Below are 23,838 nucleotides of genomic sequence, written 5' to 3'. Positions count from 1 at the left end.
GTTCAGAAAACAGTGGATTCCTTACTAAGATTTTCTCAAAAATTTGAAATGAATGCTTGTTTTAAAACCAGAATATTAAATAGTGACAATTGCTGGGCTTCTTAATGGATAAAGACTACGGCTCCGTAATAAAAATACCTTACAGAAATAATTATATGATAAGTTTTAAAGGGCTAGCACTATAATACAATTGCATAGTTGGCCCAAAATCTTTCCTGTAGTTTTTTTGTTTCTTTTTTTTTTTTTTTGTTAGAAAGAAGATGACTCCTAGGAAGCGACGAATCACAATAATTGCTTTGAATTTACTTGTCTTTTTCCTATAGTCATGATTTCTTCTAGCACGATGTGGGGCTCTGATCTTCTCACTTCCTAACCCCAGTACCCCACACCTCTGGTGGAATGGGTGGATCTCACACTGATGACTGCCAGGTTTTCAAACAGGTTTTGTTTTCTTTCCCACGAGTTTTGTGACTGCTGTTGTGTTTACTCATATGCTGCCCAGACTCCAAGGGAGCTCTTTTGATAGGGACTCTCTCTTCTTTCTCCCCAGTGGTGCAGGGGTGGATTCCTCCCCACCTCAATTTTTATATCCCCTTTAGTGTCTTCCTCTGAGCTAATCAGGTCTGTCAGAGAAAGTAAGCTGTTAGAAGTTCACATCAACAGAAATAACACAGTGAAAAAAGGTTTTACTTCCTTTTTCTTCCTCCTTTTTTGCATCACCTAGTTTCTTATTACTGTCAAACTTTGACAAACATATGTTTGCCACAAACAATTTTTGAGAAAGGTTTCCTTTAGAAGTCATTATATGAATCAAGGCTATAGAAAGTGGGTTTTTCTGGTAACCTAAAATGGGTTGCTTTCTGCTCTCTTATATGCATGTTATTATTTGCATTGGTCAAATCTATAGGTAGTAAAATATTAAATATTAATTGTTAAATAGCAATAATAAAATATCAAATATAACAATGGTCATTTTATGTGGTGTAATCTTGCTTCTAAATGATAATGTTAATTCACAAGAAGGATTACTGTGTGGAAAACAAAAAAAAGATTTCTTGCAGCAAATTATTCTATGAAGACTTGAAATGTAATTAATATCTCAGGCTGAAATTTCTTGCAAAAGAGAATTAAACTGTACTGACCCAACATACATCATACCAGTATAACTATTTCCACATCAGATGTAATGTAGCCAATATTATTGTAACCTTAAAAGTCTTAGTACTAATCATAATAGGTTGTTGTTTTGTTTGGGTTTTTTTCTGGTACTATCCTGCTAAAAAAAAATGGCTACTGTGTTGTTTTTTATTTCATTTGAAAGAAATATATTGTCCATGTCCTGAAAAGTGGCCATCAAGAACCAAAAGGAGCCAAACGCTGGCAAATGTTACACTAGATAAATAACTCTTTTTACTTTTTCTACGAGAGCTCTTATAACCGAACCACACCAACAAGTTGTCAGCTTCCGAAGAACACCAAAAATTTTGCCCAAAACCCAAAGTGAAATTAATTAATTAAGAATGATGGAAGGAAAGAAAGAAATCAAAAACTATTCTAAGAATTAAAAGGGAACTACCTAAGAAGATTTTTATTTCCATTCCCATACATAGAAATCTAAACCCATTCTGTGATTTTAATAGTTCCTTTTCCATACCCCACAGACTACAAAAAAAAATGAAATACAGAATCCAAAGGCAGGGACTGGTAGAATGAAGTACTGCCCACTGTAGGAGAAGAGCAAGTTCAAGACCATCTAAGGAACCTGAAAGCACACAAGTTCATGGGACCTGATGAGGTGCACCTGAGAGTCCTGAGGGAACTGACAGATGAAGTTGCTAAGCCACTATCCATCATATTAGAAAAGTTGTGGCACACCACTGAGGTTCCCACTGACTGGAAAAGGGGAAACAACCCCTATTTTTAAAAAGGAGGGAAAGGGAAGGCCCAGGGAACTACAGGCCAGTCAGTCTCACCTCTGTACCTGGCAAGACCATGGAGCAGATCCTCTGGAAACTGTGCTAGGGCACATGGAAAATAAGGAAGTGATTGGTGACAGCCACCATGGCTTCACTAAGGGCAAATTGTGCCTGACAAATTTGGTGGCCTTCTATGATGAGGTTACAGCATTGATGGATAAGGGAAGAGTGACTGACATCTTCTACTTGCACTTGTGCAAAGCGTTTGACACTGTCCTGCACAACAGCCTTGTCTCTAAATTGGAGAGACATGGATTTGATGGGTGGACCACTCAATGGATAAGGAATTGGTGGGATGGTTGCACTCAAAGCGTTGCTGTCAACGGCTCGATGTCCAAGTGGAGAGCAGTGACGAGTGGTGTTCCTCAGGGATTGGTCCTGGGACTAGTGCTGTTTAACATCTTTGTCAGGGACATGGACAGTGGGATCGAGTGCACCCTCAGCAAGTTTGCCGACATCACCAAGCTGTGTGGTGTGGTCAACATGCTGGAGGGAAGGGATGCCATCCAGAGGGACCCTGACAGACTTGAGAGGTGGGCCCGTGCAAACCTCATGAAGTTCAACAAGGCCAAGTGCAAGGTCCTGCACATGGGTTGGGGCAATCCCAAGCACAAATACAGGCTGGGCAGAGAATGGATTGAGAGCAGCCCTGAGGAGAAGGACTTGGGGGTGTTGGTTGACAAGAAGCTCAACGTGACCCAGCAATGTGTGCTTGCAGCCCAGAAAGCCAATTGCATCTTGGGCTTCATCAAAAGAAGAGTGGCCAGCAGGTCAAGGGAGGTGATTCTCCCCTTCCACTCCGCTCTGGTGAGACCCCACTTGGAGTGGTGTAGTAATTCTGTTATATCAGTAAGAATTTAAACATAAAGGAAAAAAAAAAATAAAAATTGCTCATTGCAGTACATCATTCAACCTTGGCAGTGACTGAGGCAGTATGGGATCACAAAATCCAAAACTTTGCAGAATGGGTGTGCCAAAGCAGGTGGAATTAAAACTGCATTTTCTTATTTTTGATTCCTTGAGTTTGCAACACTTTTTCAATCACCTTTCAACGCAGTGTGAATGTAGAAATATGCTCGTGTGTGCCCCTGTATTATAGCCGTACCTCTGTCAATATGAGTAATGAAAGCTGTTAAAGGTTATACCCAAACATTGCTGAAAACGGGTTATTGGAGAAAGTAATTACAGGCACGTTCCATTAAGGAGTATGCAACAAAGGATGAGTTTGTTCTGTTTAGTGCAAAGCATTTCAGCTTCTTTAAACATTGTTAAAGTGTTATGTTCTCCTGTTTTGTGAGAAAGGCCAACATCACACAATTCCTGCAAAGAGCTCTCAGTTTGCAACTACACACTTACATTATAATTACAGAAGTGCAGTTTCTCTTTGTCCCATCATTCCTTTGTCTGCCATTCTTTACCTCCTTCATAAATAAGAAAACTTACATCTTAACTTGTTCCAAGTCTTAAAAGCACTCCAACTGTGGGATCTGGCTTTAGTTTATATACTCTGATTCCCAGTTTTAAAGCAAAAGAACCAGCCCTGCAGGAAGGAAATAAAAAAAGGAAAAACAAAAAGAAAAAATAAATACATTTTTAAAAAAGCTGATAGTTTTATTTCTTTGATTCCCTGAGTGGAGAAGGTGAGAGGTGGAAATCTCCAGTGTCTAGATGATATATACAAAGGTACATTTGTAAAATTGATATCCGAATGCACTAATGATAAATGAGATCCCTAGCATGATGAGTATTTAAAATACCTTCAGTGACTCCAAAAGCAGAAGTTCTCTTTGTTATGTCTTCAACACAAATACAGGCTTTTCAGATGGGCTGAGGCAACATTCCAGAGCAGATTAGCACATTTGGTCTGCAGTGCTTCATGATCTTGACTTATCATGAACTCTGTGCACTCAAATTCTGTTAACACTGTCACAGAATCACAATGAAGACAACACAGCTCAACTACCAGAAGCTTAAATACTGTGGTTTTAATAATGTTCATTTTAACCAAAAGATTCACTAGTGGGATATTCTGTGTATTTTATTCATGGTGAACCAAATGAGCTGGCAGGGTTGCCATTGTGGTTAGGCAGTAAGGAATTATTTTATTTTAAAAACACTGTGATTAGTTTTGTGTGTACATGGGTGGGTGGAAGGGTGGGTGTGAGCAGCCGTAGATGAGTGCATGCATATGTAGACACAACAATGTGGTAGCCAAAGCCAAGAAAATTAAATGTCATTTTTTCCTATCCTTTGGAGTTTTATTAACTGTGGAGGCAAAAAGTATTGCCCAAACTGAAAGAAAAAAACATAAACCCACATCTACATTAGATATAGTTAGCTATTATATATAGCAGATTCCTCAGGGTAGGTATTATGGATACTTTTCTATTGCAGAGTGCCTGAAGGAAGCTGTTGCTGTTTCTGGAAGCAATGATAAAATATATAAAAGGTGTAATCATCCTGATAATATTTAGCTGATGCATTAGTGGTGTGATCTTAGAATCAAAGAAAAAGCCTCTACTCTGCCACAGAAATGGGGGGGGGGCCCTGATGGAGCACACTGGCAAGGCAGCGTGCCAGAAGCTGAAGCCTGTTCTATGCCTGTCTTCCTCAACACTGCCAATTCACTGACTCGTATTAGTGTACAAGTCACAAAATATGTAAAGACTTTACACTCTCTTTTACATGGTTTTATGGGGTTTGGTAAAAATTAAGATGTCTCCACTTTCACATTTGTATAATCTGTTACAGAATTAGCCTAGACTTTCTTCAGACATATTTAAACCCTATTGTTAATAATAACAATAATTATCAACATGGGACATGATTATCAAAAATATAAATAAATATGAAATATTTATTAACTTTAATGTTAGTAGCATTAAAGTAATAACTTTAATGTTACTGCATTAACAGCTGATGTGTTTTAGTGTGTTCATACCTTACAAACAGTTCAAACACTTCCCACAAATCAGGAATCCAAAGGTGATTTCATTTTAAGATGTTTTGAATTGTAGCTAGTAATCATAAGATTAAAAAAACAAAACAAAACCCTTTGACATAACATTTATGGTCATGGGACTTTTAAAGGGAGAAATAAGGTCTTCTGAAGCTAAGCCAAATATAGCTAGGAGAAACTAAAGAAAACAGGCAACTGTTCCCTATACCCTGAGGCTCTTTGGAAAACCCTAGCTTAAGACACCTCTGAGGGGATTTAGCATCATAACATCTCAAAGATATCAAAATGGCATGTATGAAATACACTGGCACTTTCTGCTGAACCCTGACATATCTGGAAGTTTAGGGGTTTTTGTTGGATATGTATTCATTACTCAGATATCTGGATTGGGAACTGAACTGGAAATATAATGTGATAAAAACTCTCCTGTGAGATATCTTGCATCTGTTTTTTCTTCTAAAATGTAATAGTCGTAAGCACATGAAAACCAAAACCAATGACAACCAACCAATTGAAAAATCCTGAAACCCAGAGATACATTTCAGTTTGAATAATTTATTATATTATAAGGGAAAAATATAAATGGAAATAAGAACAAAGGTAATGTCTCTATTAGAGAATACAGTGTATACTTATTTGTAACATGCTGAATCAAGTCTGGCTTACAAACCGCCTACAGACAGTAACATAAAAAAAGAGTACATATAAAGGAAAATGTAGCCTTGCCACCTCATCATCTATTTCATAGCTATATGCATTTCAAGAAAGTTATATTAAAATCCAGACATGTTTAATTTAGTTAGTGGGTTTTTCTTCATTGAGTTCACTGGTGCCAGGGTCTTGTGAGAACTGTCTTCATCACAATATTTTCTAATACTTACCATTCTAGTTAAAAACATATGTCTTTTTCAGTTTAAGATGGAATCCTGATTTGACCCCTTGGAAACATTTGAGTGATCCAGACTTGTTATATCCTTTTGATTGGGTAATTTTTTTCTAGTACAAAAGTGTCAAGCCAGTCTAGCAATCATCCACAGACAATAGCTGCAATGGACAGAAATCCAGAAATATTGTTTGTTGTATTGAAACTGTGAAATAAAAGCAAATCAGCAAGTATTAAAGGCTTTTGAAGATGGTCTGTTGTTCAAGGACTGGCTCACCATAAGCTCTAACCAAAGTTCTTGAAAGATAAAAAGTTATTTTAGGCAACTTATCACATTTTCACTTAGCAAAATATTCTTTAGTATCTCCTCATTCCAAAAGGTGAAGGTCTTGAACATTTAGTTTACTGCTGGCACTGTAAAAATAAGAAGAAACCCATCACTGAAGAAAAATCTTTCAAATAGCTGTGACTAATTCAGCAGATGATACTGATGAACAAAAATTATTTTGACTAACATAATTGTAGTCTAACATTATTCTTAAGAAACAATTCCAAAATGCAACCCAAAAATGTTTATTTCTGTAGTTTTCAAATTTATGTGGTGGAAGACATTTCAGTCCATACTAGGCATTTTTAATGTATTTTCCATCAGAATCACAGTATCTGTTATAGCTATTTTGCTATTTGAGCTATATGTTTAGCAACTTTTTTTTCTGCTCTCTCTATAACTTTCTAGGAAGTCATAGAGACTAGCTCAGACATCCATGTAAGTAACTATTTGCAGTTCTTTCTCTGTCTTCGTTTTGGTTAGAAACAAAATCTAATGCCCATGAACATCCATTAAGGGACAATTGATGTCACCAATAAGTTTTCCTCAGCTCATAGAGATAGCACAGGTCTCAGCACGGGGCAAGAGAAACACTGAATAAGACCTTGAGAACTTACTGAAAGGAGAAAAAAATCCATACTATGACTTAGCTGCTGGTATTTCCTCATGGTTTATGAAGTAGGTTCAAGCTACTTTTCTCCACATTGATCTCTTCAGTCTTACTAAGGTGAAAGAGATCATCTTCCTCATGAAATGTTGAAAGAAAAGAAAATCTAGTGTGCCTTTTCAAAGCTAGTAGGGACTCTCTGGAACAAACTCATACAATTTTTAAACACAAGGATTTCTATTTTTCTGCCTTTGCATAACTTCCTCCCCTCCCCACTAGTAAACAGGTATATAGGAACTTGGTTGGTTTTCAGCAGAGCTCTTAACACTTTATAGGACTCTTTAGGATCTTCTGAAATGAAAGCCATTAGAGAAAAGGCAAGACACTACTAGTACATTCCAAAACAGTTTAATATAGTGGGTGTGGGGTTATATGTCTGTACATGTGTGTGCACATAGCTGCCTGCCTCTCCCAAATGTCCATAGCTATCTGGAAAAAACATCTATTCTGAATTTTTCTTTCCACAATGATTTTTTTCTGACCATGAACAAAGACAATTTTCCAGACAGAAAAACGTGATGAAGCATAGTAATGGTTGAAAACTGTTTCTTAATCCAACTTTTTGCTTGAGTCACTGTGAGGCTTTGAGCAAATCTGCATCTCTCAGTTTCAGGTTCCTCAACTTTATACCACAGATAATAACTTTTATCTGTCTTGCAACAGTGGGGTGAAGATTGGCTTGTCTCTCTGGAGCACATAGAGAACATAAATACACCATGAGTAGTCATAACATGGGAAAAGCCTGGCAGCTGTCTGAATGACTCTCCCGCTTTGGATGCCCTATGCATCCCTCTTGAATTAAATGTCACTAGTACTGGTCTTTCAGATCCAAAGTCACTTTGTCCGGTGACTTTCCAAATGGATTTTCCACCTTCTACAGACCTTTCTGTTGAGAAAATGTCACACTCAGAACTTCCAATTTATTATACAGAATTTAAAGGGGAATGTTTGTTTACAATACAAAGCCCGAGGCTCAAAGCATGGGAGTGTATTATGTGGCCAATCTCCACAGTGCTAAAATGGCAGTAAGCAGCAGAAAAAAATGCTGCAATGAGGGCTGCGGTCATGTCCAACACTTAAATTATAATTTCAGTAAGCTGGATAAAAAAAGGGACTTCCTCTAGAAGTATATTTGATTCTGTGTTAATGAGGGATCTCACTTAACTCCACCCACCTACTTCTGTGTGAACTTGCAAAACTGTCTTTTCTCAATCTTCTTTTTCTTCATTTGAATGAGAGGATTCAGTACATCCTCACTCTCACAGAAAGGTCACGCTTGTGAAGAAAGGCCACCTAAAAATCATCTAAGCCTAAATGAGAATAAAAATTTGTTTGTGTGTGGACTTGTGGTGGTGGACGTTTTCTTGTACTTGGAGAATCTAATTCCTTCTTCGTCCTAATTACCCAAGCCCTAGAATAAGAACTGCGATTTTCATATGAAAACACTTGAACTTAAAAATGTACCTGTGGGCAAAGCTTTTCTGGTCCGCAGACCTTGACATCCTTGATCTTTACTGCACATGTGATTTTGATAACTGTGTCTTTTAGTCACCAGCTGGTAATGAAAATATGAATTTTTGAATGCAAATGTGGATTTCACTTCAGCTTGTGTGGGAGACTTGATAGAAATTTAGACCATAAGGCATCCATGTGTCTAATATTAATGAACTGTTAATCCTGAAGTTACAAGACTGATAAAAAAAAATACCCTTGGGATAGAAAAACATTCTTCTTCAAATCTTTCATCGACTCCTCCCTCCGTCTATGAAATGGCAAAAGATGCAAAATGGATTTCCCCAACTAGTTCAGTCTTTGTGATTTAGTACATACCTCTTTGGCCATCACTTCACAGGTAATGCTTTCTTTACCAAGGATTTCCAGCTCTTATCGGAGTAGGCTGACGCATTCTAACAAAATACAGAGTGGGGAAGTTCATTGTTTGATTGATTGAGTCAGAGTTCCAGACCCAATAGTAATTAATTTAATTATGTTGCCTAGTGTCTGTGCTCTTCAAAAAAACCCTATGATATAGTTTGTTGGATTTTTTTCAGTGAATTACCCCACATGGCTTTCTCTTGTTAGTCCCACAGAGACAAAATGTTGGATCCTTACAGAAAATGTTTCCTCTTAACAAATGAAAATGCTTGTTTTCTGCTTTTACCTGTCTTTTTTACATAAATAGTGAACTTCAGCCTGCAAGTTCAGCACCTTTTCATCAGCTGATAAGTTCATTAAAAAAAAAAAAACCAAAAAAAACCAAAACACCATGAGATGTGAATAAATAATTATAATGAAAATAGCTCATAGTCAATCTTTCCACTGTGTAATGACCATAACAGATCAATAACACTTTAATTGGATTGCTGAATTATTTTTTCTATTAAGGACAGTAACTTTTGCTTCATAAATGGAAATCTAAATTGTTACATATGGGATTTCTTTTTTAATCTCTCACTTTATTTCTTTGAAAATATGACATGTGGGTTTAAAACACAAATAACAAGGGCAGGAACTATAAATGTATTTTACAACATAACAGTAAAAAAATTATTAGGCCTCTTTTCACTAAAGGTTGCAGATGTTATTATTTCACACTTGTAAAATTGCAGGTGGGAGGTACATATTCTTAGTACAAAACCAAAGGTTCATTCCAAAAAATTACGGGAGACCGGGACAGGAAGGTAACAGGTAACCAAAGAAAGCCAAATTCAACAATGGGATTTTTGTGCTATTGTTCGAAATGCTTACCCAGCTTGATAAATTCTGCATCATGCTCATCATCTTCGATACACGTATTTTCTGAGCAGCTGTCAGAGCCTACTGACCTCATGTGGCTGGCCCAGGTCCTGCCTTGCCAAGCAGCCCCTCTGACACCCACCTGTACCTGCATGACCCACGCAGGTGGTAGCAGCTTCCCTGAGAGGAAGGTAATGGAGGCACAAGACCTGGAGGAAACTTGGATTTTATTCTCAGATTTAGCATTCATGGGGAAGGAGAGGAAGGAAGGAATTCTCTAGCTCTGTTTCCACCTCTATTTATGAAGTATGTAAGCTCTTACAACAGGGAGAAACTCCTTTTACTGATTGAAGGAGCACACAGTATCCTTTGCTGAACTCTTTCAAAACTTTTTTGCTACAACTAACAAGAATCTATTGCAAATCCCAGTGTATAAAATACAGTCAATTAGAAAATCCGAATTTCTGAATTGTTCAGATACATGTCCATGTCTGTGCAACCATTTCTTAAGGTACCACAAAATAATGATCAGCATAATTGTTTTTAATTTCTTTTTTTTTAAATTTTCATTTCTTGCTTTATTAGCTGTAGGTGTAATTGTTGGCAATGCCATGGTCATAATCAGAGAGAAGGATATTCAGTAACAAAAATATCCTTCAGTATAGGAGTGTGTACATATATATTATATATATTAAAAAATATAAATATAATATCAAATACAAATATACAATCACATACAGTAAGTCTGGAGGTTTATTACATCAGCAGACTATGCGTCTAGGCCCATGTAAGCATAAGCAAGTTACCTCCGTCTCCTATTCCATGATGTTTCTTGAGAAAGTCCAGATAGGATCAGAACATGGAGAAGCACAGGCTGAATAAAATGAATTTTTCAGGTTAACAATATTGAAATAAAATTAAATCAGAAGCCAGACCAATAAAATTATCAGCTTTTCATAAGAACTTAGATCTGCCTATGTTTTTGTATGAGTAAGAGGGATAGATTTTCAATATCGTACCTTGAAAAAAGTGTCACCAAGTGACATGGCCTTCACCTTTAAATCTGAGGTGAAAATAAGAAGGTCTGTCTTTCATTAATCTTGCAAACATATTTTGGAAATTTTGCTATGTTTTGGCTGGCTGAAGTTTCCTAAATTCCAGGAGGAAAGCTCCCTTTCCTGTCTTCTGCCATAAATAACATCTTTTTCTTAATGTATTTCACTATTCAGAACAGTTTCTAAGCCTGTTCAACAAAGCTGTCAGGGCAAATGAATTGCTCTCCCCTGATGTTTGTTATTAACAGATTGTATACTGATAGGATAATAACCTCTTTCTTCATACATGAAAGGCATTCTTGTGAGCTGGATTACAACTTGAGATATAAAAGACGTGCTCGGTGGATAACTTCCAGGCTACTTTGCACCACATTGCTCTCCCATAATTTTGTGTTTGTTATCTTGAACAAGTGACAGTAACCACCGATCAGAAACTGAAATTTATGTGAAATGAGTACCACATGTATGATGTTTACTTCAGTCTGGGCAAAGCAGGGATAGATCATTATAGCCACAGAGCTGTGTGTTTTAGACTGTGTGCAATTTAATATCAAGTGCCATAACTTGAATATACAATAGCAAAAAAGAGACTGGTATGAAAAATAAACCACTTGTCATATCATGTGTTAGTTTCCAGCAAGGCTTTGGGGTGGTTTTGTCAAACAAGTACTTATTTGTTTGTTTTAATATGTTGAAATGATAATTCTTCTTCTCTGGTGGATAACTGTACATGTTTTTAATGTATGTAAGCTATTGCTACTCATTTAAAGATTTGAAGGAGAGTGGCAAAGGTTTTGCTAATAAAAAAATAAACTCCCTAAGATCATTAGAAAGTGAAGATGTGAATGACAAATAACTTCAGCCAAAAGCAAGATATTTCAGTATCAAAAGACCTTTCATACAAGCTGGAAAAGTCCAGAGTTCAGAGTTCATTTGTGCTTCTGCCATATCACTGAAATATAAAGTACAAGACAACATGTACCCCTTCATTCTTATAAATAGGTAGCATTTTGTTGAGATTTATGAAACCTTGCTTTGAGTACCTAAAAGAGACACTTAAATTAGGAACTTACTAAGCCTAAATTCCTCTTGTAGTCAGTCTAATATAATAGACAATTCACCCTGAAGCTGAATTACAAGTTTAGAGTGTCCATCTCTCTAAATTAAAGGTAGTGGAAACATAAGGAATTTGCACTCAGTTAAGTGACTGAAATTACGTGTCACTCCAATTCTGAGCTACACAGTTGTCACTTTAGTCAGTTAAAGAACCTGAAATCAAAATTTCAGGCAGCATCTGGGGGGAAAAAAAAAAAAAAAAAGCTGGCTGGCTGGCGATTCTTTTTCTGTCAGATCATTTCTTGCAGGGAATACTGATGACTAATTGAAAATGTGCTTCAAATATCTGGGATTTATGGATTTATTTTATTCTATGGATTAAAATCTTAATTATTTTTTGTGTTTGTTCTATGAATGTTCCCACGCTGGAATACTTCAGTTTAAAGTAGAAATATTTAGAAATATGCAGTCCCAGGGCACAGTGAGAATTGTAATATAATTGTTTGTGTCTCCATTGCACTCTATATGAGCTTTGAATAAAATATTTTCTGTGATGTATTTCTTGTTCTTTCCAATATAATTCAAAATGCACTTAAAGCAAAGACATTTTTCCATCACATATATTTTTGACACTCTGTAAGAAAGCCATATATCTTGCTATTTAGAGGACGGTGTAGATAGACATATAGAGGATATAAACAGAGATTTTTTTTTTTTTTTTTTTTTAAAGGCAAACTCCTATTAATCCTAGGAGGAGTTTCTATTACATGTTTTCAGGATAAGTTCTGAACCTGTTGGAAGCTCGTCATGGACAGTATCAGATATTTTATTTCTTTTTAGCACCCTGATGTCATGTCTATGTTAATTATGGTATGTGGATGTAAACCTGAGGGATTTCTGCTTTGTGCTGAGTAAGAACACCACCATCTGACATGTCCTGCAAGTTATTCTAGATTGCTCTTCTCTGAACTTCAGCTTTTGCTGACAAAAGAATTAAATTCCAAATTCAGAAATTTAGGAGAACAATAAAGATTAACTTTTGCTTATATGTTGTTTTGCAGCTGTGAATTTGGACACTAGATGTACATTCTGATGGGTTCCAGTTCAGTACCTTTTTTATATTAACCTTGATGTAAATTGAATCTGTGATTGTCTTCTTGAATGCAGCAATATTCCTGAAAGTTTGCCTTAATGATTTATACAGACTAGATTCTCCACTGATATGTCAAAATACAACTCCTTTAACATCAATGACAGTTTTCAGACACTGAGAAATTTTCTTCTAGGTTTATTTTTAAGTTATGTTGTCATTTCAGATATATATATGCAGATATATACACTATATATATATAATATATATATTTGTGTGTGTCTGCATATATGTATTCATATAAACACAAAAGACAAGAATTTAACTGAAATCTTGAAAAATAATGCATAATTTCAGAGATATTTCTCTTTCATTTATCTCTCAGATTATGATGTGGTTTTATATGAGCCACAAACTCAAAATTTATCACCTATTTGTTTAGACCTGTTTAGCAATAATATTTAGTATACTTGCTTATAGTCTTTGTTCAGTGACCTTAATAGTTGTGAGCAATTTCAAAACTGAATAGGTATGAAAAAGTTCCTACATTAAAACAAACAAACCAACCCCTTTCTATTTCACTTTATTTTTAAGATGTTCTTAGTTCAGTATACAAAATTTTCAACACCACACACCCAAGAACATGCTCTGAAGTTCCAATATAACTCTTTCTACATTTTCTGCCAGAAAGCTAGAAGCTAATGTACAAATTATTTTGCTTTTTTCTGAGGTTTCAAGAATTATGACCAAATTCTTCTTCCAAAACTGTCTGCACACAGCTCTTTACTGCTTTAATGGGACACTATCAGTTTGGAAAACCATTTTACTGTCTATTTGTAGGTAACAGCTGCCATTCTCATAATTAATTTTCCCAAAAGTTTTAAAAAACTTTATTCTGAGAAAGATTTTGGTGGGTAGCCAGCTTCAGTTTCTCTGTTATATAGACCATCAACATCTTCCTTACTGAAGATTTTATAAATATGAGCTAAGAATAAGATATGTATTTTGTTGCTTTGTTGCCTGCTAATCAAATTTGTTACATCATCACTTTAAAGGGATAGATTGATGGATGAAAGGATCTGAAAGGACAATTTGGGGTTTGCTTTTCAAATCATATGTATAAATTGCATGCAATTATAAAGTTGGCAAGGTATGTTAGAACAAGAAAGGTAGAGAACTAGAAAGAAGAGGCACCGTTCCCTTTAACAAAGACTGAATCTCTCTCTTCCTTTCTGTATACTTAGAGGTACAGCAGAGAGATGATGACGAATTTAATATGCATCAGCATAGGTCTTCTGCTTTAACTCAAGTGTGATACTCACACAAAGCACCTGATGAGGAACTAGGTGGGAGTCTTAGCATTAGAAAATGGAGTTTGAGTGCTTATGAGGCTGTGAAGAATGTTAATACTATCTGAGGCATCTACTATATCTGTGACTTGACCAAGGTCATCATAAATTAAGAAAATTATTACTATGCTAACAACATTCACATGGATATCTAGTCTTTAATTTAAGAGAGTGAATCAATACAGCAGTACACACAATGTGAGGAAACTTTATGCAAATTGATAAACTATGTCTTGCTAAATATATTCCAGATCTCCAGAGCCCCCTATGCTTCCCTAAATAATGACTGCCTGTTATAGAAGGACAACATTTGCATTCTTAGAGGAGGAGGAGCTGCTCTGTCACACGAGCAATTGCAGTGACTAATAAATCAGACAATTCTGACAAGTCTTCCAGCATGGGGTGTGGACAGAGTTGAATGCAAAGAGATAGGGCAGCTCTGTGCAGAATTTATTCTGGATTACTTGCCCTGAGGGTCTCACTAGACAAAACCCACTGCTTCCAGCAACAATTAAATTTTTTATTAAATCTGAACCATGCACATAATGACTCATAAAGCCTGGACAATATCATTTGCATGTAGAAGCCAAACAGTTAGTGTCACACCCTATTTTCCTGTTCCTACCGCTCTTCCAGGCACAGATGATGCAGAGTCTGGGTACAATCTTGGTTGCTCCAAAGGCAAGGTTTATTTGAGTTAAAATCATTCTCACAAGTGTCATGACCGTTTATGTGTTGCTAGGGGACAAGTGCATATGTAATTACACGGCTTACATCCATCCACAACAGCGATAGCTGCACACCGACTTCCAAGTGCAGCTCTGAGCACTTAGTCTTAAAAGACAACGTCACGTACAAGAATTTGGGACAGTGAACCAACTACCTAAAGATTTATAGATTTACAAACAGAAAGGAATTTTAGCCAATCAAGTCTGTCTTCCTGGATAACACTGGCTTCACAATTAAACTCATCTACCCCTGCAACAAGAGCAATTTTTTCTTCATAAATTGACTATTTTCTATTGGGAATGGAAGCAGAAGATAAAAGGATTTATGATTTACCAACAAAAAGGAGCCAAATGTAAGTTAAACAAAAGTTGAAGTCGTATTGCTCAAAGGGTTAGTTATCTGAGGCAAAAAAAAATTATACAGTACTTTTGAGTGTTTTCCTTATTTCTAACTCTTTTGTTCTCATTAAAAATAATTGACTTTGTCATAGGTGCCTAAAGAAACACAGTTAGCACTGTATTTCATATTAACAAATTATGATTTTTAATAGATGTGCATATATTGTTTCAACCCTATCTCTCTTCAGACCAGAAAAAGCTGTCTCCTCATTACAAAGTAGTTGTTTAAAATCAGCCTGGTTTTGAGTTGTGGGTTCACACAGAAAGGTGAAATTTTTTTCAGAACATAAAACATCTTCTTTTACCTGATAGTTCCATGCCAGATACAAGGATTTTCTTTAAACCTTACAAAGAAAAACAAAAGAAAGAAAAAAAATAATCTCAAACTTGGCTGATGAAAATGCAGTCAAAATGTCAAATAATAATTGATTTCCACCCTGTAAATCTGAAGAAAAAAGACAAAATAACAAGTCTGAATTACAATATCATTTCTACCACTATAAATATGTAATACTCCAGTTACCATCAGTGGAGTTCTGCTATGTGCAGAAATTAGGAGTCCAGCCCAGCACATCTCCATCTGAACCCTCTTATGGGTTGGAAGAATTGTCCCCTGAATCATTTTTCATTTTTTTTAAATTAAGCTTCAGTGAAGGTTTTATACTTTGAGTTTCTGTAACCCTTGGCCACAGGTTGCTAACCTCTCCCTCAGGCTAGCCCATTCTTCCCCTTGTCCGACCCTGTGTGTTCATGCCTTTCTGGCAGAGATCCCAGGTACAGGGAAATACTCTGCCAAACCCAAGTTCAGCGTAAGGACACATCTCAGTTCCAAAAGAAGAACATTTCTAAAGAGGAGAGAATCTTACATGAAGAACCTCATCCTCACAAAAGCAAAGATGCTTGCTTATGTGTAGTGCACCCAGTCACAGTAATGAATCTTTCCAATTTAAACCACCTGCTCTTGAGGATTCATGTAAATAATTTCTAAATGCCGACACCTCTTCAAGTCTTCATAGAAAAAGCAAAATAGAATAAAATCGTGTTCCTGTTATTGCTATGACTCCACAGTGAAGAAATTGTATGACAACATCTAGTGAAGTTAAGACACTGTGATTTTAAGAACAAATGTTTTAATACTGTAAAATCTGAAACATAAGCAGCACCCAAATCAGTATTAAAAGTTCCCCATGCCCACACTTTGATTTAGCCAGCTAGATTTGTCAGACATATGTCACTTTGACATTATAGTAGTAATGTTTGGTGTGGTACGTTTTCTTCAGTCAAGTCATCTTTTCCTTCATGTTTCTTTATAAGGCTTAGTTCCTCTTGTTCAAACAAATGCTAAATTATACAGACATGGTGTAATGAACTTTTATTGCAATAAATATCACTATTTAGCTGGAGAAATTATTCCTTCATGCCTTAACAGAAACCAATTAATAAAAATAGTGCAAAGCAACAATCATGTTTTATGTTCTTGCCAATACCAACAGCTTATGCAGCTAATACATTTGTGGCTAGTTGCAGGCTGCACTTAAATCTGTGCTGGCCTGCTTAATCCTCTTCTGCCTAAAATGTCCCTCTGCTGAGAGGCTAAAGATAGAGTCTTGCCGGGCTGCGAAATGTGATGTGCTGGAGCAGGTGGAAGCCAGGATTAGAAGGCTTTCAGCAAGCCTGGGAAAGGCCCAGCTCCGAGGCATGTCCAGGCAATAGCTGCAAAAGAGGACTTTATTTCCCTTCACTTCAGAGAACCCATGGAAAATCCCTGCTGCTGCTGCTGGATTTACCAGGGTCACTATGGAATTTTTAAAGTATGAATCAGCATGTTGTGGCATCCACTTGCTTGGTTTCCTCTGCTTCTTTTTAGCTTTCCTCTATTGACGGTCTAAATATTGATCCTAGCACAAGCAAACCATCTCCTAAGAGGCTCAGAAAGAACTGATATTAGAGAATCTAGAGGTCCTGAGCATTGCTCACACTCTGGCCTTACCCCAAACTCTAGAATTCCCTTTCCCTTGTGTTCTTGCTGCTGGTCTGGTTTGGAATACATACGATCTTTTTGCCTTGTGGAAAATAATATGAGGTGAATAAATCAGAGCTGATAGGTATTTCTGAAAAAAACGCTCTGCCTTGCACTAGCCTGAACTGGATTTTTTCTCTGTCCATTTAAGTCATTGCAAACAGCTACAGCCCAGTTATTTCAAGTTTAGTATTGAGCAAGCTCCCTCCCTGGTGTTTAGGCCTTATTGAAGGAAAGGCAGCTACATGATGCAGATGTTCGTTTGGACTTCTTAAATGCATTGCCTTATTTGGTAACATTGTTATGAGCTGCTGTTTAGACTGGATACAAGATCAGAAAGAGGGAAGGAGGGGGGAGAGAGTTAAGAAGTGCCACACCTAGTGCTTCTGAAGGCATGAGTACTTATCTGTCTGCATCCTTCTGAAGAGATAAACACTGAATTCTCCCTGTGTCATTTCCCTGTTGAGTCATCCCCCTATTGCTGAAACAGTTTCTTTTGCCTTTTGAGCTGCCTAGCCCATATTTCTTCTTGATAGATGTGCTGTGCAAAGTGCAGGGGAAAGAGGAAATGTGCCACCACAATGTCTTTGTATGCAGAAGGTAAGAAGGCACATGCTGATCAATGCACTATTCATCTGCTAGAGAATGGTGACAGCCATTTGAGGGTTAGATGAGGGCATACCTCTCTATCTCCCAATCATTATTCATTGCTGCTCTTAGGTCAGCAGTAGTAAAAGAAAAGGTACTCTGGAGCTCTGAACCAAGAGTTGAGACTCTGAGCCCTGATGTGGCAGTCAAACTTCAGAGCTCCAAGACATCCGAGGAATGAATGCTCCAAGGAGTACTGATAGCCTGAGAAATCCAGATGGATTCTTCAGAGGGATGCAAGGATGCTGTTTCAGTGTTGAGAGGGATCTGCTTTCTCTTTACTCCTTCAAGAACAGCTTTAGGATTGGATTTTTTACCTTAAAAATCTGAATAGAGTCTTTTCCCTATCTTTTTTGAGGAAAGAGATGTTCAGATATTTAGCTTTTGAGAGATTTCCAGGTACAAAAATGGACACAGAGGGGAGAAAAGTGCAGAAGATGACTGCATACATCATACAGCTCCACGTGGTAGATACTAAGACTGTCATCAGAAAATGCCATTTCCTTCAGCATGCTAGAAATGGAATCAGTAATTTTCAAAAGAAATGTTTTCTGCATCCAAAATCATAATTTGTAGGCATTCTATTGAATGTCTCCATTCTAATGAAGCATTATAGTTCTAAAAACCTGTTGTCAAACCATGACAACATATGCCCATTTTCTTTTGCAGTGTCTAGGGCTCCCAGCTGCTGTGGCTTGGTGCACTCTCATGATGTAAATTGCACTGCAGCGGAAACCTCAAAGTTGACAGGAATAGGAGTTCAAACTAAAGGACGTTCCTAGGGTTTCAGGTTTCAGTTTTGCCAAAATGAGCCTGGAAATCATGGGAGTACCAGTTCAAGCTAAGACGTACAACACCCTTCTTGGCTTTATACAGCTCTGATATTTAAAAATACCTGAACTATTCCTGACTTTTACTTCTTTGCCTTCTCCTTCCTTATCTTACTTACTTCTAAATAGATATGGAACCAGGCTAAAAAATCTTATTTTAGGAATCCATATTCTAAGCAGAATCCCCACAGTGGCCTTTTTTTTGTTGTTGCAGAAGAGACCCCCAAGCAGGAAATACATCATTAATAGTAGAACAATAGACATGCATTCCAGAAATCTATTGACTTTACCGACTTCCAACTGCTTCAAAGCTGACCTTGAGTTAGCTCCATGTGAATATTTATCACGCTCTGTCTTAATACGGGAACCATGTCTTCCATGAGATAGGTAAGAATAACTGAGGAGGAAACTGCAGTGCAGGGCAGGATATACATGACTTGTCTGAACAGGGAGAAGGTGATAGTCACAGAGCAAGATTTGAACCTATATGTCCACTTTTCAGGCAGTACCTTCTAGACTCTTTTTCAGAGACAAAAATGAGGAAGAATATTTTATAACAAGATCATTGTTAAGGTGGATATAGGAAAACAGCAAGGCTTTCTCCCTTCCAGATATCTAAAAGAACAGATACTTGGTTTTCAAAGCAGTTTTTTGGTAATTTTTTTTAGTCTATGAGTATGTATCATTTAATTCCAGCCTGAGGGCAGTGATTCACATACAGTGGGATTTTCCAACCAGACTTCCAGAGAAATACAAAAGCTTCTGTCAGACTTGCAATCTAAACACATTAAAACTTTCCTGAATAACCCTGAGTCAAATGACTGTATTTTATTAGTATCTGATCTTTATTATCAGTGTCTGTGATGAACCTAATCTTCATCATTTCCAGGTTAAAATTATTATAACTAGGTATACCCTTGTGTTTCTGGTATAATGAATTTGCAAGTTTAATTTTTAAAAATTAATTCCTGCAATTTTATTTTAGACTGTGCATTATGGACAATTTGTAATCGGTTGCGAAAGATTAGACCTGATGCACACTTAATGGGGATGCTTTAATAGTGCAGATGGCAAAACAGCCTGTGAAAGCAGGTCTGGTGGACCTTCTGCAAAAGCTAATTCAGTCAAAATTTATCCAGGATGACATAACGTACAATTGCTACAGTGGGAAACTTTATTAAAATTTCACACATTTAAATCTCTCCCCTCTCTTTTAATTAGAATTTTCCAAGAGAGTGTAGAAGACATGTGTACCTCCCTGAACCCAACAGGAAAGGTCAAGGATAAACAGCATGATGCATGAAGTTCCTTTGTGCTCAACATGTTCAGGTTAGGAGGAATGTGTTAAAATGATTGTGTGGAAAAGACATGTCTGGGAATGAATTTTCATTGTGAACCAGCAGTGGCACTGGGATGTTCTGCCTGCACATGCACACCCACCCACGCTGCCTGTTACATTATTCAGTGTGTGTGCAGCTCTCCTAGGCACTGCAAGAAAAGTGAATTCCTCTTTTTCTCAGGACTAAGTTTTCATTTTCCAAAAGACTTCAAAGTTTTTATCTCATTCGCCATTGAATTTTCCAGGAACTGCAACTGAGATTCCTAAGAGAGAGCATGGAGAAGGTGACTCTGGATTCTCATTCTGATGCCCAGTGATGTTTATGGATGTTACTGTACTGAAAAATGCAGAAGCAATGCCCTTTTATTCTAATATAGAATCAAGACAATTTTTTTCCTTTATTTATTTATTTATGTGTTCATTCATTCATTCATTCATTCGTCTGTCCCTATGACTCCTGTATTCCTTGCCATGCAGTGAACTAGCTTGGATAAGAGAAGTGGAAAGTGCCTTCAGAAAATGCTTTTGAAAAGCACTCTGGAAGAAAACGTAGTGACTGAAGTGGAAGATATAGGTTTGAGCTTTTTAAATGTGAGAAGGGAACCCAAGTTTAGTACTTCCCACATAACTTCTCCAGTCATGAGTGTATTATCAAAAAGATCTTGGCCATCTCCTCCCACTCTTATTTATGGACAGTGATTTTTGAATGAACATTCCATATGTGTAAATACTTACTGGATCAGGCTGTACAGGGATGCTAACTTTATGAAAAAAGATATCTATGCATCTCAAGACTCCTTAACAATTAAACAAGATCTATAATTCACTATCGGAGCTGAGCACTTAAACTGTGAATGAAGTGAAGCTTGCTGTCTATATTTCTTAGAGAAAAGTAGGGTCTGAGGTCCATGCATATGATATCTACTGAAACTATTGTATTCCATGGCCCAAGGATTCTTAGATTCCTGGTAAGAGAACACAAGATCTTTAAGATAGGATTCATTTCTTCATTCCTGTCTGTAATAGAATTAATACACTTTAGGAGCTCTATGTAAGTGAAATTATCTGATTTAATAATCCACCCCAAAGGCTAGAGCAGGGTGAAGAACATACTGTGACAGTTCTTTGAGGAATGGAGGGGGTTTTGTTTTGTTTGTTTGTTTGTTTGTTTTTCTAGAAGGTACCTAGCACACCATAGCATACAAAAAAATAAAGGCAAAATATCGTCTGATTTCATGTTCAGTATCAAATCTTACTGGGATGGCTTCAGAAGAGTACAAATAAAAATCCAAAAGGTCAAATACTTTATGCTGCTTCTTTGCTTAAAACCTTCATTGCGTTATGCAGCTGAAACACAGTGCACATGTGTCTACAAATCTAGCTTCTGCTACCCAAATACAAGCACTATAAAATTTCCGTTTACAGTAATCCACTTGATAGGCATTACTTAATCAAAGGGTACCAGCTGTGGTGTTTTAAAAGGAGCAGCTACATATTCAAGTAAGAATGACAGACTTATTTTCTGTCTTTTTGAAGACTATGGTCCATTTATTGTAAATGTTTTACAGTCACTAAGCTGTTAAACTGCCAGTACAGAAGATAGCTTTAGGTAAAGGAAAGTTCTTCATGCTAAAAATTAAAAGGAACTATTTGTAAATTCATCAGGTTAAACTTCACTGAGATCAGTATTACTGTAACTAACTTCAACAGAAAAAAATATATCTAAAACTACAGAAATATTATTACTCTTACATGAAGAAGCAGGGAGACATCAGTGCCAACACATGTTATTTCAGAAAAATATTATGCCCCTGTCACTGAAATTTCACAGCATATTTTTTCACACTTATTTAACCATTGGAAATTTGCTCTGGATTGCAATAAAAACCCCCAACATTTCCTATGATTGTTCATTTGTTTATTACTAAGAAGCGTGTTGCTTGACCAGAAAAAAAAACCAAAACCAAAACAGCTGACTCTGAACTTTTATGCACATCTCTCATAAAACTGAAGCCAAATAGTACATAATATGTGTTTCAGTTGATAACTCCACTATTAACTGAGAATGTAATTTCCATTTCTTTCTTCAGCTAGTTGCTCCTGTTGGGTCATATCCTTTAATTTTGTGCTTGCAGGAAAATCAGAGATCATTCTGCTGGCTAACGTTCCTTGCTTTGCATGTACTTGTAGAATCTCAGTCAAAGCCATAGAATGTGTAACACACAAAGGATGTGGGGAATATCCTGTTTTTATGGGCATGTTCTACCCATCAATCTGTCAGTCTGAATCATTTCTACAGCTGTGTGAATAATTCACAGTGAATCATTCTGCAATGATCTAATTTTTCTGCTCATGAGAGACTTCTGACCATTACTAATATTTTTATTAGATTCGTGTTTTAAATTATCCAATTAATTATTATTCCTTAATTTTTATAGCTTGGTCATGAAAATCTCTTGTCTGTAGAAAATATGGATTAGCCCTCAGTCAGTACTCACACTTATCCTGAATAGCAGCTTTCTGTGGGAGCCAAAGTGTAGCAAACAAAAGGACTATTCAAACATGTCAAACTCTGTCCCACATTATATTTGCTATTTAAACTGTTAGATGTGATTGGTCAATTAATTTGCACAAAATTGCTACCAATCTCTGATTGGCTGTCTGTGTTAACACTGCCAGCAGTGAATGCTCATTTTGTATAAATGTTAAATGCAGCTTTCACAAACAGTCTAGCCAGCTAAACCTATTCACACAAAGTGCTTCAGAGAATGAGTACTTAGAGAAAATAAAGGGAGCATAAGCTTGATTCATGTGAACTGATTTTAAAATAGGAAAGAATATCTGAAGCAATGCTGTTGTACCTCTATTTCTCACTGTGAAATTGTTACAGTTGTAAAGTTGTAATGCTCATTTACTGCTATGTCTTAAAAATTAAATTGAAAAAAATAAAATAAATTAATTACATAAACCCATAGCATCCCTGATAATGTAGTACATCGTTCCTATATATAGCCAAAATTAAGCATAAAAAATTTTGAAGTGATTTGTATTGTTCAAGGTCATATAAAGTCAGTGAAAGATTAAGAAAGAAAATCCTTGAAAAAGAACACAAGACAGTTTTCTTACAAATCTGAAGGTTGGACCTCTTTTCTCAATATGCTCCAGAAGTATCAAAACCTCATCCAAGTTTTACGTGCCAGAGAAGGATTCAGATGAAAACTGGCAGAATTTTGCTCTGAATCTTTCAAGTTCAGTCGAGCTTGAAGTTCAAAACATTTTTGATGAAGGAACCACTTATTTTTTATGATGATAATGAAAGTTAAAACTCTTCAAATTATTTTTATTTTAAAAAATCAATATGTTCTTTACAGATCCACCTAATTAAATTTGCCCTTAAGCACACTATTAACCTTAAGAAATTAATACCACTTTATACTGTTTTCTTTGTTCTTCTTGTTGGCACTTAAGAAACTTTCATGGAGGAAGGTTAGCAAAAGCAGGTGTAAAAACAATTCAGTGAAATATCTGGAAAGTTTAGAACACCACAATAGAAATAAAAATAAAATCTCTCTGATCAGATGTAAAGTCCTTGGATTGGCCAGTCTGAACAAGGATCTCATAGAATGAAATCTTCTTTCCTTATTAACGCATTCATTTCTATTATTTAACATCCCTTAAGGGTCCGCTGGTTTCAGAATAAGCTTTCTAACAAAGTGCCTGTATCAAAATAATACATTAAAATGTTCTAAAGTTGTCAGAGTACTGCTGGGCAAAC

General features: G+C 36.5%; 1 long non-coding RNA gene across 1 annotated transcript; it reads right to left on the bottom strand.

The window, feature by feature from the left end:
• Positions 1-5,474: 5,474 nt before the first annotated feature.
• On the bottom strand, positions 5,475-10,198 carry LOC138685445 (uncharacterized). Its single transcript, XR_011324702.1, has 2 exons — positions 7,988-10,198; positions 5,475-6,232 (listed from the first exon to the last, which is right to left on the bottom strand). It is a non-coding gene; the product is annotated as an uncharacterized lncRNA (long non-coding RNA).
• Between the last annotated feature and the right edge of the window lie 13,640 nt (positions 10,199-23,838).

This window comes from Haliaeetus albicilla, chromosome 5 (assembly GCF_947461875.1).
Source record: "Haliaeetus albicilla chromosome 5, bHalAlb1.1, whole genome shotgun sequence".
NCBI lineage: Eukaryota > Metazoa > Chordata > Aves > Accipitriformes > Accipitridae > Haliaeetus > Haliaeetus albicilla.
This window is presented reverse-complemented; position numbering and strand designations above follow the sequence as displayed.